Source organism: Camelus ferus, chromosome 16, assembly GCF_009834535.1.
Source record: "Camelus ferus isolate YT-003-E chromosome 16, BCGSAC_Cfer_1.0, whole genome shotgun sequence".
NCBI classification, from domain to species: Eukaryota; Metazoa; Chordata; class Mammalia; order Artiodactyla; family Camelidae; genus Camelus; species Camelus ferus.
Genome location: NC_045711.1, coordinates 16,119,582 through 16,133,309, shown reverse-complemented (window position 1 = coordinate 16,133,309; position 13,728 = coordinate 16,119,582). Strand labels below are relative to the sequence as shown.

General features: G+C 45.3%; 1 protein-coding gene and 1 long non-coding RNA gene across 2 annotated transcripts in view; one reads left to right on the top strand and one right to left on the bottom strand.

Annotated features, from left to right (window-relative positions):
- HS3ST3A1 (heparan sulfate-glucosamine 3-sulfotransferase 3A1) overlaps nt 1–13,728 on the top strand; it is a 77,041-nt gene that overhangs the window by 58,551 nt on the left and 4,762 nt on the right. The gene's annotated exons all lie outside the window — the stretch shown is intronic.
- Nucleotides 3,799–13,728, bottom strand: part of LOC116669327 — a 234,868-nt gene continuing 224,938 nt past the window's right edge. The window contains exon 6 of the long non-coding RNA XR_004326693.1: nt 3,799–4,081. This is a non-coding gene — a long non-coding RNA (uncharacterized LOC116669327). The remainder of the gene's footprint in view (nt 4,082–13,728) is intronic.

Sequence of the window (13,728 nt, the reverse complement as noted above, 5' to 3'; positions counted from 1 at the left end):
AACCAGATGCTTCTAGTCCCCAACCTTGACCCATTTCCCCATCCTGCTACGTCTGAGTTCTGTGCTTCATACCGGGGGATGGGCCTCTGACATTTCGGATTTTACAGTTATTTTTAAATGCCTTGTGGGCAGTTAACGATGTTTGTTGTAGCTTAATATGGGGAGAATCATCTGACCAAATCAATAATAGTTTGTAAGTACTTTCTTCTTTTCTAGACTTGCTAGCAAATTTAAACCATAATCATGTCTTCTCCCGGACAGTTGGCAGGAATAAATGAAATAACTATACACGTCGGTATCCAGGTAGTTATAAAATATCTCACTTATTTGAATCATCTGAAAGTCCAAACTAGATCAGCCTCAAGGAGTTTGAGATCACATAGCGGTTGGCCCTTACTGTGGCTAAAAACAAACTGTTACCATCACCATCGCCGCGCTCAGCCATTTAGCTTATCTGCTCACGTGTACAGCATCTTAACACTTTCTCGTCGTGGCTTTTCCCATTGCTAGTAAACATAATCAGTAGCTCGAGGACCTCACCCCCAGCAGGAGCCACCTGCATCCTTACAAAAATGGGCTAAAATAGAGATGGACTCCTTCGCTGATGTTCAGACCATCAGTGTTGCAGACAAGAACCAAAGCCGACCATTCAAAAACTTTTGCAGACAAAGGCAGTGCTGTAACTGTTTCAACTTCATCCTGAGGCTGTCGGAATTAGGGCCTATTTCCTTACCTACTCTGCTTTTGGCATTTTAAGAATAAATTAAAGAAGGAAAATGAACCAACTCAGAGGTAGCAGTTCTACTTCTCACAGGGCACAGCAGTGCTGTCAGTGTTGGGAACTGAAAGCTGACCAGTAATTCCACTCCCTGGAGGTCACCGCTCTTAACAGTTCGGTGCGCATCTGTCCAGGTTTTTGGTAAGCTGTTATTATATACAAATACATCATATTACTTGTTTGTGGCTAAAATCAGGTTTCATAACGTTACCACAAAGCCTCAGAGACCCACAGTTATTTATCTGACAAGGCTGCAGGGTTCTCTGATCTGGGCGGCCTTGCTCATGTGTCTGTGGTCAGCTGTGAGTCAGCCAGGTGGCTGTCCTGCCCACATGTCTGGGGAATCAGCTGGCCAAGGCTGATCGAGGGTGGTCTTTGCTGGGATGACTGGGTGACTCAACTTTATTCCATTTGTCTTTCATCCTCCAAAAGGCTAGTCCAGACATGTTCTCACGGTGACAGCCGGGCACACGAGTGGAATATACAAGAGGTTTTACTGTACAATTTCTTCTTGAAATAACTGCACACTTGCTAACGCTCATTGGCTGAAGCAAGCTGCATGGTCAAACTCGGTGTCAAGGTAGAGGAAAACAGATTCCACTTTCATGATGGAAACGCTGCAGAATCCATGGTACAGGGCAAGGACAGAGGGATGCAGAACTGGGGCCATCGACACACTAGCCTGACAATCTCTGAAACATATTTTAAAAAAGCGTATTGTTAATTGCTTGTTTTTAACAACTGCGAGGTGATATCCTGTCATTTTATGGCTTATACTATGTTGAAGGTCTTTCTTAACTTGCAATAGATATAACGCAATCTTTTCAACATTGCAAAATGTTCCTTTACCTGGTTACAGCAGGAGTTTGTATCCAGTCCCTGAATGATGGACATACACACTGTTTCCTGTTGGGGAATTTCTGAGCAGTGCTGCAGCAGACAGCCGTTTACATCAAGGTGTGTGTGCTGACACTGGCATTTCAGTAAATGGAACCTGGAGAAAAAGGACTGCGGGGCCCCTCCTGCTTTATCCTCCAGTGAGGCTCAGACACTTGTAGTCCCTGCATGTGCCACCACCTTCTGCGCCTCCACATTTCAAACACTGATTCTTCTGAAATCCTCCCCCTCTTCCATTTGATGGGCGACAGGGAAACCCATGGTAAAGGGAATCGGCGTGTGACGTGACCGGTGACTGGCTCGCAGTCTCCCCGTCAGACCCACCCTGCAGCACCCGCGTTCGGTGCGTGCAGTGGGGCCGTTAGAGCCACTCTCACCGTCATTCTAGTCTCCACACAATCATGAAGTCTTCTCTAAACTCCGTAAGTAGACAGGTGCTGCTCCTCTGCACGTCCAGACACTCCCGTCCGTCACTGTCCCGCTGAACCACGTCTGCTGTTACATCTCTGTTGGGATGGTCAGCTCCTTGCGAGCAGGAAGGTTGTCATTCTATCCTCAAAGCTCCATTTCCTAAGGGCTGCTGGACCCCAGTAGAAACTTAAATGTGTGCTAACTAAAAACCTTACACTTGGGGTCAAAAATTTTTCATAAAATTGGAACTATTCTCGATTCTAGCTTTCACTTTTCATCTAGTTGCCAATGGAAAGAATTCCGTGTCACGCTTCATCCATTTCACCGAGAGCCACACACTTAACGGGCCTTTGCGTAGCATCGTTTGCTCAACATACGAAGTGTCCTCCACCTCCCAAGTCACTGGTGTGAGTGCCATGACAGTGTGGGTACCTCCGGGACCAGGAATCAGAGTAGGAGGAGAGCAAAGAAATGAGTGCTCAGTAATGCTTGCAAACGATGCTTTTGTATCAAGCAGCTACTTCACGCTAGCCGACACGAAGCACTCGATAAGTTACCTAAGTTTTCTCTCAGCTAATTCCTTCCCTCCCTCAGGCCTCCAGAAAACCAGAAGCAATGTCCATCCACAGTGTTGGCAGCAACACAAAACCACGTTTGTCCCCAGCATTCAGATCTTTTGTTTGGAAGACACAGAGCAGGAGGTCTGGAGAAGCACTTCCCAGGGACCAGAGCCCCGTTAGTCATGAGAGCAGATGTTTAACGTTACAAGTGGCACTGTGCCAGCCCTCAGGGACAGTTTAATAAATCGGTCTGTGCGATACATGGGACTTCGCAGATGGTGCGACTCTGAGCTGAGTGCTTCTTGTCTAAGAGCCCTGGGACGCCCTCCACCTGTGTCCCTGTTGGAGCGGTTTTCTCCTTCCTAGTGACACGTGTGATGGCTCCACAGACACTTGTTGACGTCTCTCCTGAAGCTTGCTTTGTCTGCGTGCCTCACTTCACGATCATGCCGTTATGGTGGAGGTTTATTTTATGTCAAAGAGTGTGATTATTTTGGAAGTTCTATTAGAGAGACAGAATGTAGGTAATTTTCTTTTTTAATTCAAATACAGTCAGTTACAATGTGTCAGTTTCTGGTGTACAGCACAATGTCCCAGTCATGCACATATATACATATATTCGTTTTTATGTTCTTTTTCATTAAAGGTTATTACAAGATATTGAACATAGTTCCCTGAGCTGTACAGAAGAAACTTTCGGTTTTTTTCCATCTATTTTTATATATAGTGCCTAACATTTGCAAATCTCAAAACTCCCAAGTTTATCCCTTCCACCCTTTTCCCCTGGTAAACATAAAATTGTTTACTATGTCTGTGAGTCTATTTGTGTTTTGTAGATGAGTTCATTAGTGTCCTTTTTCTTTTTTTTAGATTCCACATATGAGTGATATCATATGATATTTTTCTTTCTCTTTCTGGCTTACTTCACTTAGAATGATGATCTCCAGGTCCATCCAGGTTGCTGCAAATGTCATTATTTTATTCTTTTTTGTGGCTGAGTAGTATTCCACTGTATAAATATACCACATCTTCTCTATCCAGTCATTGGTCAATAGACGTTTAGGTTGCTTCCATGTCTTGGCTATTGTATGCAGTGCTCTTTGAACGTTGGGGTGCATGTATGTTTTCAAATTAGAGTTCCCTCTGGATATATGCCCAGGAGTGGGACTGCTGGATCATATGGTAAGTCTATTTTTAGTTTTTTGAGGAATCTCCATACTGTGTTCCATAATGGCTGTACCAGACTACATTCAATATGGGTAATTTTCTGCTGTTCAAAACCAGGGAAGCAGATGGCAGGGTACCAATGGCAGACTTTAGAAAGAACATCCAGGCAGTCCAGGGCCCCAGACCCTACAAAATCACAGCTTCATGTTGCTTCTCTTGTTTTCAGCTTTAAAGATATATTGATCAGAAGCTCCTCTGTGTCCAAAACCTAATAGACAGGGAGGAAAAATCAAGGCAATCAAACCAAACAAAAAAATGTACCATTGTCAAAATGTAACAGAGAGCCTTCCCACAGTGTCAGGGCCTCCCCCTCACGCCCTCAGCCTCTCAGCTTCCCCGCTCTCCTCCCTTGTCCATTTCCTGGCCAGGAAGGCACGTGTCTTCCCGTAGCTCCAGTGGCACTTGTGCAAAGACCGCTAATTCCAGGCCATTGGGAGGGCTCCGTGGGGGGCAGCTGTCCGCAGTCACATACAAGCTGGCAGCACAGCTCTCAAACCCATCATTTATCAGACCATCAGGGGCCAGATGAGCTTAGATGGGGGTCTGCGTGGAAGTCGCTGCAGAGCTGGGGGGGCTGCCCGCCCGCCCTCGGCTGTGCCCTGCGCACTTTGATCAGGAATTCCACATCCCTTTCTGGACTGTAGGTCTTAGAACACGGTTAAAATTACCAAAGAGGACGAAGAAAAATCAATTCTTCCTTTATCAGGAGATGTACCTCTCCTGCTTCAAAAGGATTGTAAGGGGACTCCCCTCCAGGGATGGACTTTACTTTTTAAGGGAGCTGGAACCTCCAGGTGGCCAGACCCTGAGCATACTGCATTTCCAGGATTCGAGAAGAATGCTGTATCCTGGAAAGAAAAGTGAACTGGTGGCGGGAGGACCAGAGTGTCAGCCAAGCTCTGTTTCCATCCAGCTGCGTGTCTTCTCAGAACACCCCCCACTCTGTGAACCCCCGGTGCTGGGGGCGGGGCTTCTGAGACACCTCTCACCTCTGTCTGCGGTGCGGTGGCTCAGGAGGGCACCGTCCTCCTGCCGTGCTCTCTCCAGCGCGTTCTGCGTCTGCTGCCTGTCTCCCCGTAACCCGTCACGCCCTCTCCCTGCCTGCCTCCCTCGCACCCACCCACACACACCTGTTATCTGTGGTCTTTTCTCACGTAAATGTTCCTTTTCAGATTCTATTCCGTTATAGGCTATTACAAGGCATTGAATGTAGTCCCCTGTGCTGCACAGTGGTGCCTCGTTGTTTATCTGTTCAGTATATAGGAGTGCGTGTCTGCTACTCCCCAACTGCTAATTCACCCCCCCCCCTTCGGTCACTGTAGTTTGTTCTCTCTGTCTGTGGCTCTACTTCCGGTTTGTAAGTAAGTTCATCTGTATCATTTTGGGGGGGGTTCCAGATGTAAGTGACATATGATGCTTGTCTCTCTCTGACTGACTTCACTTAGTATGACAGTCTCCAGGCCCATCCATGCTGCTGCACATGGCGTTACTTCATTCCTTGTTACAGCTGAGTAGCATCCGTCGTGTATAAACATACCGCCGCTTCTTCACCCACTCATCTGTCGCTGGGCGCTTAGGCTGTTTCCACGTCTTGGCTACCGTAACTAGTGCTGCTGTGAGCACTGGGCTGCAGGTGCCTTTTACGAGTTAGAGTTTTCTCCAGATGTACGTGTGTCATTTTTATAGCTAGATTTAGAACCATTCTTTAAGACTTAGTTCTACTCTGACTGAACTTAGATGTTCCCTCACTTTCTTGGACTTTGACTTCATTCTTGAGCTTTATTTTTGCTGCATCTATTATTGTCCAACTGAAATGTAATCTGAAGGTCACTTTTTTCTCAAGGTCGCCTGTAGGGTCTTTTTCTCTTTAGGCTCCTGTTACTCAGGCCAGTGCCAGACTCCCTCTCCCCCTTCATTTGTCAGTGGCCTAGTTAACGTGTTACTTTGCCTGCCTTTCTGTGTGAACGCCTATGAGATACTTTATTCTCAAATTCTGAAAAAAAAATTTACTAATACTTTTCAAAGCCTGGCTCTCTGCCAGGGCAGCAGGAGGGCGAGACACAGCAGCACAGGGTGCAGGCTGTGAGGAGACGCTCGCTCTCCGGGTGCTGAGTTCTGGGCTCGGGGACAGAAGAACAGTCATCGCTTTCTAGCTTGGCGCATAGGGGACGTCTGATGTCCAGACACTGACCCTCTGTGAACAGGCGACAAGCTCCTGTCCTTTTCCAGGTGCTTTCCTGGGCTCTGGGTGCCTCGTAGATCCTGACGTCATGATGTCTGTGGGTTTTAGTTCTTGATGCTGTTAGGGCTTGCTCTCAGGATGTTCTCTGATATCCTGATGGGACTTTGGGAGAAGGTGTCACTTCCCAGAAGCCAGACACAATTTTAAACCAGAGTCTGAGATGCAGTGCTCTGGGTTAAGAATGAGATTTTAAATTTTACAAGTTCATGAGTTCCCCAATGAAGCAAACTTAAAAGGAGAAAATCAGAGGGTGAAGCAATGAGTCTTGGTCTATTTTTGTATTTCCTAAGAGTCAGCGTATGATAATAAATTGTAGGATTGCTCAGGAGACTCTGCGGTTCTTTACAAACATAAAGGATCATTGCTTGAACTTACGACCCGAGGCACCCCCTGCCCCTCCCTTTCGGGGCTGTCCTTCTCTCTGCCCTGGATACAGGTGCCTTTCCTGCCCTTTCATGAGGTTCCCCCAAATGACCGAGAATCTTTGACTTCTCTCGCCGCCTCTGCAGTGCCAAGGAACATTGGGTTGCTTTCTTGAAATAAGCTTTTTTGCTTTGTCACAAAGCCCAGGGAGGGTGAGAACCAGCTCCTCCTCTCTCTCTGCTTGACTGTGGAGAGGTTTCGTAGGACTCTGCTACCAAGGGCAGTGCGACCTGTACCAGCCTTTAATTTACGTCTGATGATTGACTATCTTGATGGTTTGGTTTTACAAGAGCTGCTCCCCAAGACGGGGTCAGTGTGGGAGCCGGTTTGCAGCCATAAGTGTTCCTCGCCCATAGAAACCAACTCACAAAACAACAAAAGGGATTTGTCTTTCCAGCCTTACAAGGCACATTTGGAGTGGGGGCCCTCAGAACATCAGCAGGAAAAGAAATACTGACATGGCTGGACTTGGCCCGAGGGAGGCAGGCGGCCGCCTCCTCTGCTCTGGGCTCACACATCAAGTCCCCACGGGAACCACCTTCAGGCCATGGCCATGAAAAGAGCATGTTTTCCCTTGAATTTTCTGCTGCCAGAGGCTTCCAATAACAGGCACGTGGTTTTGTTTGGTCGTAGAGACTAAAAAGAAAGCATGTGTACTTGGGCCAGATTTATTTATTTTTCAAGGTAAATTACCTTTGCCTTACAGCTCCGGTCCTCCCCTGACAGAAGAAAGTCTTTGAAAAACATGTGATGTCTGTTACCTGTGTGCAAGACTCTGGGCAGAATGATTAATACTGAGATGAGAACGGAAGTAGTACATTTAACATCCTTCTGTTTTTCTAGAATGTCAAAGACGGCTGTAACATCAACCAAGACTCCTGCTGCTGTTGCCTGGTTAATGGGGAGGTTGAAGGACTGGGTGCTTTAGAGCAGAAAGGACCTGGATTTTCATTCTGTCTCTTTCACTCTTGACTGTGTGTCTTTGCACAGGTCACTTCCCTCTCTGAGCCTGTTTCTTCATCTGAGAAATTATACCAGTAATTCTAGCTTTGCACTGTTGTGAGACGCAGTAATGCACCAGATCTTGGTTCGTGGTAAATGCTTCATCGTGTTCTTCCTAAGACACCGTGACTTGCATTCTTGGCTGCCCCGCATCTGTCACTGGTCATAGCCCTCTCCGTGAATGTTGCCTTCTAGCAGTGATGGTTCAGGCACAGAGGGAGCATGGAACAGACAGGGGTCTCCTTAGTCCTGGCCTCCTTGAATGCAGCGAGCCCACCTGGCTGGTGGACTCCGGGGTCTTCATCTGGCAAAATCAAACTGTCCCCATAAAACACTGACTCATTCCCATCCCTCAGACCCTGGCAGCCACTGTTCCACTTTCTGTCTATATGGATTTGACTCGTCTAAGGACCTCATGTAAGTGGAATCACACAATATTTGTCCTCCTGTCACTGGCTTACTTCACTTGGCATCATGGCCTTGCAGTTCATTCATGTTGCAGCAGGTGTCAAAAATTCCCTTTTTAAAGGCTGAATAATATTCCACTGTCTGCAAAGGTCACAATTTGTTTACCCGTTCAGCTGTCTATGGACTCTGATGTTGCTTCTACTTTTTGGCTATTGTGACTTCTCATTTTGTTTTTTAGGGACAAGGAACAAATGTGTGCGACCCACCTTGTCATAAATCTTAATTTGCTTGTGAAACCCCTTCTTCTCCTCATCTTCAGGAAGAAACAAATAAGATTCTCTCATTTTTCCTTATAATTCTAGTTTCTCCCCAGTTCTCCTTCCCCATGCCTATTAGACCTGTCTCCAGGTTCTCACCATGTAGAGGTGCAGTTGGAACAGCCTCCACTGTCCACCTGGACATTAAGGCGTCTGGGACCCACCTGCTCCGTCACTCAGTGGACTTTCTCACTCCCCACCTGGACTTGTTCTGTCCCTGTGCAAATCTCACATGTCTTCTCACATCCTCCCACTCCCAGAGGCTGCCTGGTGTTTCTGCACAGCTCTCCTCCTACTGGGATGGCTCCGGTCCAGCCCAGGACAAGTGCTCGCAAGGAGCAGAGTCACAGGATGTGCCTCACTCGAGTAAGGAAGGTAGATTTATTTCTAAATTCTCCTAAACATTTCAAAATATGACACTCCAGAATGCATGTGCATTTCACTTTACATGATCCAGGAGCTCTTCTTGAGCATCAGTATTCCAGTTGTAATTGAAAACTGAATACAGAAATTAAAAGGGAGATTGCTATTTAAAGAATCCTGTTGTGAGCCCTTTCACAAAGCAACTGTTGTCTACAGTGTAAGCCTCCTGAAGGATGTATTTACATAATCACATCTTCCTTTCTGCCGAAGGTAGCCTGCAGGCAGCCCACGTCAGCCCCGACCGACCCCAGGCTAAGCCAGTCAGCTCCCCTCACACTGCAGACGACAGAATGATGTGTTTTTCTTACGAAATCTTATTTTAGCTGTTTCCTCTTCAAACTCCCACTCTGGAAAGCTCTTTTCCCTACCCTATTGCAACTTAAAATATGGTCTCTCTTTTCAGAGATATTAGTTGTCTCTCCTCCAGCCTGACACAATCTGCAGCTCTAAGCTCTGCGGAAGGGCTGTGGGGACCTGAGCTTTTCCCCAGAGCCGGCCGGAAGGAGGGCTGGGCCTGCCCACCAGGACTTCCCGAGTGAAGCGCGTTGTCTCTGTTTCACTGGCCGAAATATGAGGTTGGGGAGTTAAAAGTAAGAGATTACAGGAAAGGTGGCAAGAATGCTGACTTTTTTTTTAAAAAAGCAACAAATACTCTTTCTTACTGTTTCAGTGGTATTTGATGTTTGCTTTCACTGTCTAAAAGGTTTTCACACTTTTGATCCAGTTTCTCTCATTGAGATTGTCCAACAGTGTCTAGAGAGATCCCCTGGCTCACTTGATAAAAGTGTAACTGAGCTTCCACAGTAGGTTAGTCCTAGCCAGTGTCTAGTTCCAGGAAGGGGGTTGTACGGTGACAGAACCCGTAGATCCGTGTCATACGGGGGCACTGGCATCGCACAGGCAGGAAGGACCGTCTGCATCTCCCTTGTGTCAGTGCTGACTTCCTTGGTCTCTGCTTTGTCTTACCCAGCGCTTGAGCTATACTGAAGGAATGGGGGCATGTGAAAAGTTCTTCTGAGAAAGGAACTGCAGATTTCTTACAACAATGAAAAAGCAACAGAAACCAGGCATCTACGTATCATTTCCCCCTCCAAAAAAAAAAAAAAGCTAACCTGACTGAAATATTAAAGAAAGTAAAAATGTGACAAAATCTGCACCATGAAATGAATCCAGGATCAGTGGCTATTGCCACAAATGTTGAAGAATCTGTGCCAGGTATAATGCAGATGCAAACCGGATTGTTTATGAACCAATTGATATGATGACTTCATTTGGGGCTAGGGGGCGTATAAATGGAAGGTTAAGGATGAAATTAAATTAACATCAGTTATTTTTTGAAGTTGGATGTAAAGTATATGAGATTTATGTTGCAATTCTCTCTACTTTGGGGTATGTTTGAAATTTTTCATAATATATGATTAGCAGATAGTGTAGGAGGAACAAAATTATAGGAAGTCAAAGGCAAACTCATAACACAGAGTACATCCTTTAGTACAAAGGCAAAATAGAAATTAGTAACAAAATTTAGAAAAATGGCAAATAAACCATCAGAATTTAATAAAAATAAAAGCAATCCTAGATAACACCAGGACCAAAAAGGAAATAAAAAATGCAATTATGAAATATTTGTGAAGTTATGCAAATGACAGCAGTACATGTCAAAACTTGTAGATTTTGACCAGGTCTGTATTTAAAGGGAACAGTACCCTCGATTTTCAGTCAAGATGGCAGAGCAGCAGGACCACAAGCTCACCTCTCCTCATGACTACAGCAAAACCCCAATGACTGCTAAACAACCATTGATTTAAAAAAGACTGGAGCCTGGCAAAAAAAAGATCTTCCTCACCTGGAAACGAAGAGGGAACCCCAGCAGGAAGGTAGAAGGGGTGTGCTCACAACATAACTGGGCCCCGTATCCCCCAGACGGGCGGCCCACAAGCTGAAGGATAATTAAATCTCAGAGGCCCTCCCATAGGAGTGAGCGCTCTGAGCCCCACGTCAGCTCAGGCTCCCCAGTCCAGGTTCCAGCATTGGGAGGGGACCCCAGGACATCTGGTTTTGAAGGCCAGTGAGGCTTCACTCCAGGAGCCCCACGGGACTGGGGGAGACAGAGACTTCACTTTTAAGACGTGTACACAGAATCTTACATGTGCTGGGGCCAAGGGCAGAGGCAGTGATTTCACAGGAACCTGGGCCAGACCTGGCTGCTGGTCTTGGAAGGTCTGCTGGGGACATGGGGGGCAGTTGCGGCTCAATCAGGAGACATAAAAGCTCGTGGCGGGCATTCCAGGAGTGTTCATCAACATGAGCTTTCCTGGAGGCTGACATCTTGATTGAATCATTAGCACCGAGACCTAGCTCCACCCAACAGCCTGCAGGGAAGCCTCAGGCCAAACAACGTACAGGGTGGGGACACAGCCCCACCCATCAGCAGCCTTCCTGAGCCACAAAGGCCTCTAGACACGGCCTTGCCCACCAGAGGTCCAGGACCAAGCTCCACCCAGCAGTGGGCAGGCACCGGCTCCTCCTGCCAGAAAACCTGCATAAGCCTCTAGTCCAACCTCATCCAGCTGTGAGGGAGATACCAGAAATAAGGAAATAACAATCCCAAAGCTTGCGGAAGGAGTCCACACACCCAGGCCAGACTCTGCAATGGGACTGGCTGGACCCTGGCCCCTGGGTGGCAAGAGAGGAGTGCACTGCTGGGACACATAGGACATCTCCCACAGAGGGCTAGCTTTCCAAGGTTGAGAAACATAACTAAACTACCTAAAAATACAAATAGAAAGATAGACAACATGAGGTGGCAGAGAAATAGCTCACAGGCCAAGGCACAAGATAAAATCCCAATAGAAGAAATAAGTGATGTGAAGATGTTCAGAGAACTCAAGAGGAGTGTAGGTGCACAGAGTGAAGTTTTTAGCAAAGAGTTGGAAAATATAAAGAACAGCCAAACAGAATTGAAGAATAAAATCACTGAAATGAGTAGCACACTAGAAGGAACCAAGATTAGACTAAATGAGGCAGAAGAATGGATCAGTGAGCTAGAAGATAGGTTAGTGGAAATCACTACTGCAGAACAGAAAAAAAATGAAAAGGAATGAGGTCAGTTTAAGAGAACTCTGAGACAACGTGAAGTGCACTAATGCTCACGTTATATGGGTCCCAGAAAGAGAGGAGAGAGAGAAAGGGCCTGAGAAAATTTTTGAAGAGATAATAACTGAAAACTTCCCCACTTGGGAAAGGAAAAGTCACCCGAGTCCAGGAAATGCAGAAATTTCCACACGGAATCAACCCAAAGAGGAGCACAGCAAGGTACACACTAATCAAATTGACAAAAATTAAGGATAAAGAGAAAATATTAACATCAGCAAGAAAAAAGCAACAAATAACATACAAGGAAGATTCCATAAAGTTGCCAGCTGATTTTTCAGCAGAAACCCTTCAGGCCAGGAGTGGCACGATATATTTAAAGTGATGAAAGGGAAATACTTAGAACCAAGAATCCTCTACCCTGCAAGGCTTTTCATTCAGATTTGATGGAGAAATCAAAAGCTAAAAGAATTCAGCACCATCAAACCAGCTTTACAACCGATGTTAAAGAACTTCTCTAGTCATCAAACCATAAGAAAAGAGAACAAAATGAAGAAAGGAAGGAAGGAAGGAAGGAAGGAAGGAAGGAAGGAAGGAAGGAAGGAAGGAAGGAAGGAAGAAAGCAATCTTTTGTAGGTTTTTTTTCTTTCTTTGGCCATTCAAGTCTTTCGTGATTCCATATAAATTTTGGAATTGTTTGTTCAAATCCTGTGAAAAAAATCATGAGCATTTTGACAGGGGTTGCACTGGATCTATGAATTGCTTTGGGTAGTATGGCCATTTTGATAATGTTGATTCTTCCAATCCAAGAGCACAAGATGTCTTTCCATTTCTTTGTATCATCCTCAATTTCCTTCATCAATGTTTCATAGTTTTCAGAGTATAGGTAACCTCCTTGGTTAAGTTTATTTCTAGGTATTTTGTTGTTTTTGATGCATTGGAAATGTTTATACCAGTTACAAAATTCTGGTTTTTAAAGTGAAAAAAAAAAAAAATGAAGGGCTGCAAATGGCAAAATATCCCTTTTTAGGGGTGAGTTGTATTCCATTATATATATATATGTATATATATATGCTATATCTTCTTTATCTTTTCATCTATTGATGTGCACTTAGGATGCTTCCATCTCTTGGCAAATATAAATAATCTTGCTGTTAATAGCAGGGTGTATGGCTCTTTTTGAATTAATGTTTTTCTTTTTCTTGGATATATGCCCAGGAGTGGAATTGCTGGGCCATATGGTAGTTCTGTTTTTACAGTGGCTGCACCAATTTACATTCCCACCAACAGTGTACAAGGGTTCCCTTTTCTCCACATCCTTGCCAACATTTATTTGTGTTCTTTTCAATGATGGCCATTCTGACAGGTGTGAGATGATGTCTCATTGTGATTTTGATTTGCATTTCCCCGATATTAGTGATGTTGAGCAAATTTTCATGTTTCTGTTGGCCATCTGCATTTCCTTTGGAAAAATGTTCAGTTCTTCTGCCCATATTTTAAATGGGTGGATTGATTGGTTGTTTGCTTTTTAATTGAAGTACAGTTGATTTAAAACGTTGTATTAGTTTCTGGTGTACAGCATGGATGGACTTGGAGAGAATTATGCTGAGCGAAGTAAGTCAGAGAAAGACAAACACTGTAAGATATCACTTACATGTGGAGTCTAGAAAAATGCAATAAACTAGTGAATATAACAGAAAAAAAACAGACTCACAGATGTAGAAAAAGAACTAGTGGTTCCCAGTCGGGAGAGGGAAGGGGGAGGGGCGAGATGGAGGGGGAGGAGTAAGGGGTACAAACTCTCGGGTATAAAGGAAGCTGCAAGGGTGGGCTGTACGGCCTGGGGGGCATGGCCAGTGCTTTATAGTAACTATAAATAGGGTATAACCTTTAAAAATTGTCAATTACTATATTATACACCTGCAGCGTATATTGTATATCAACTAT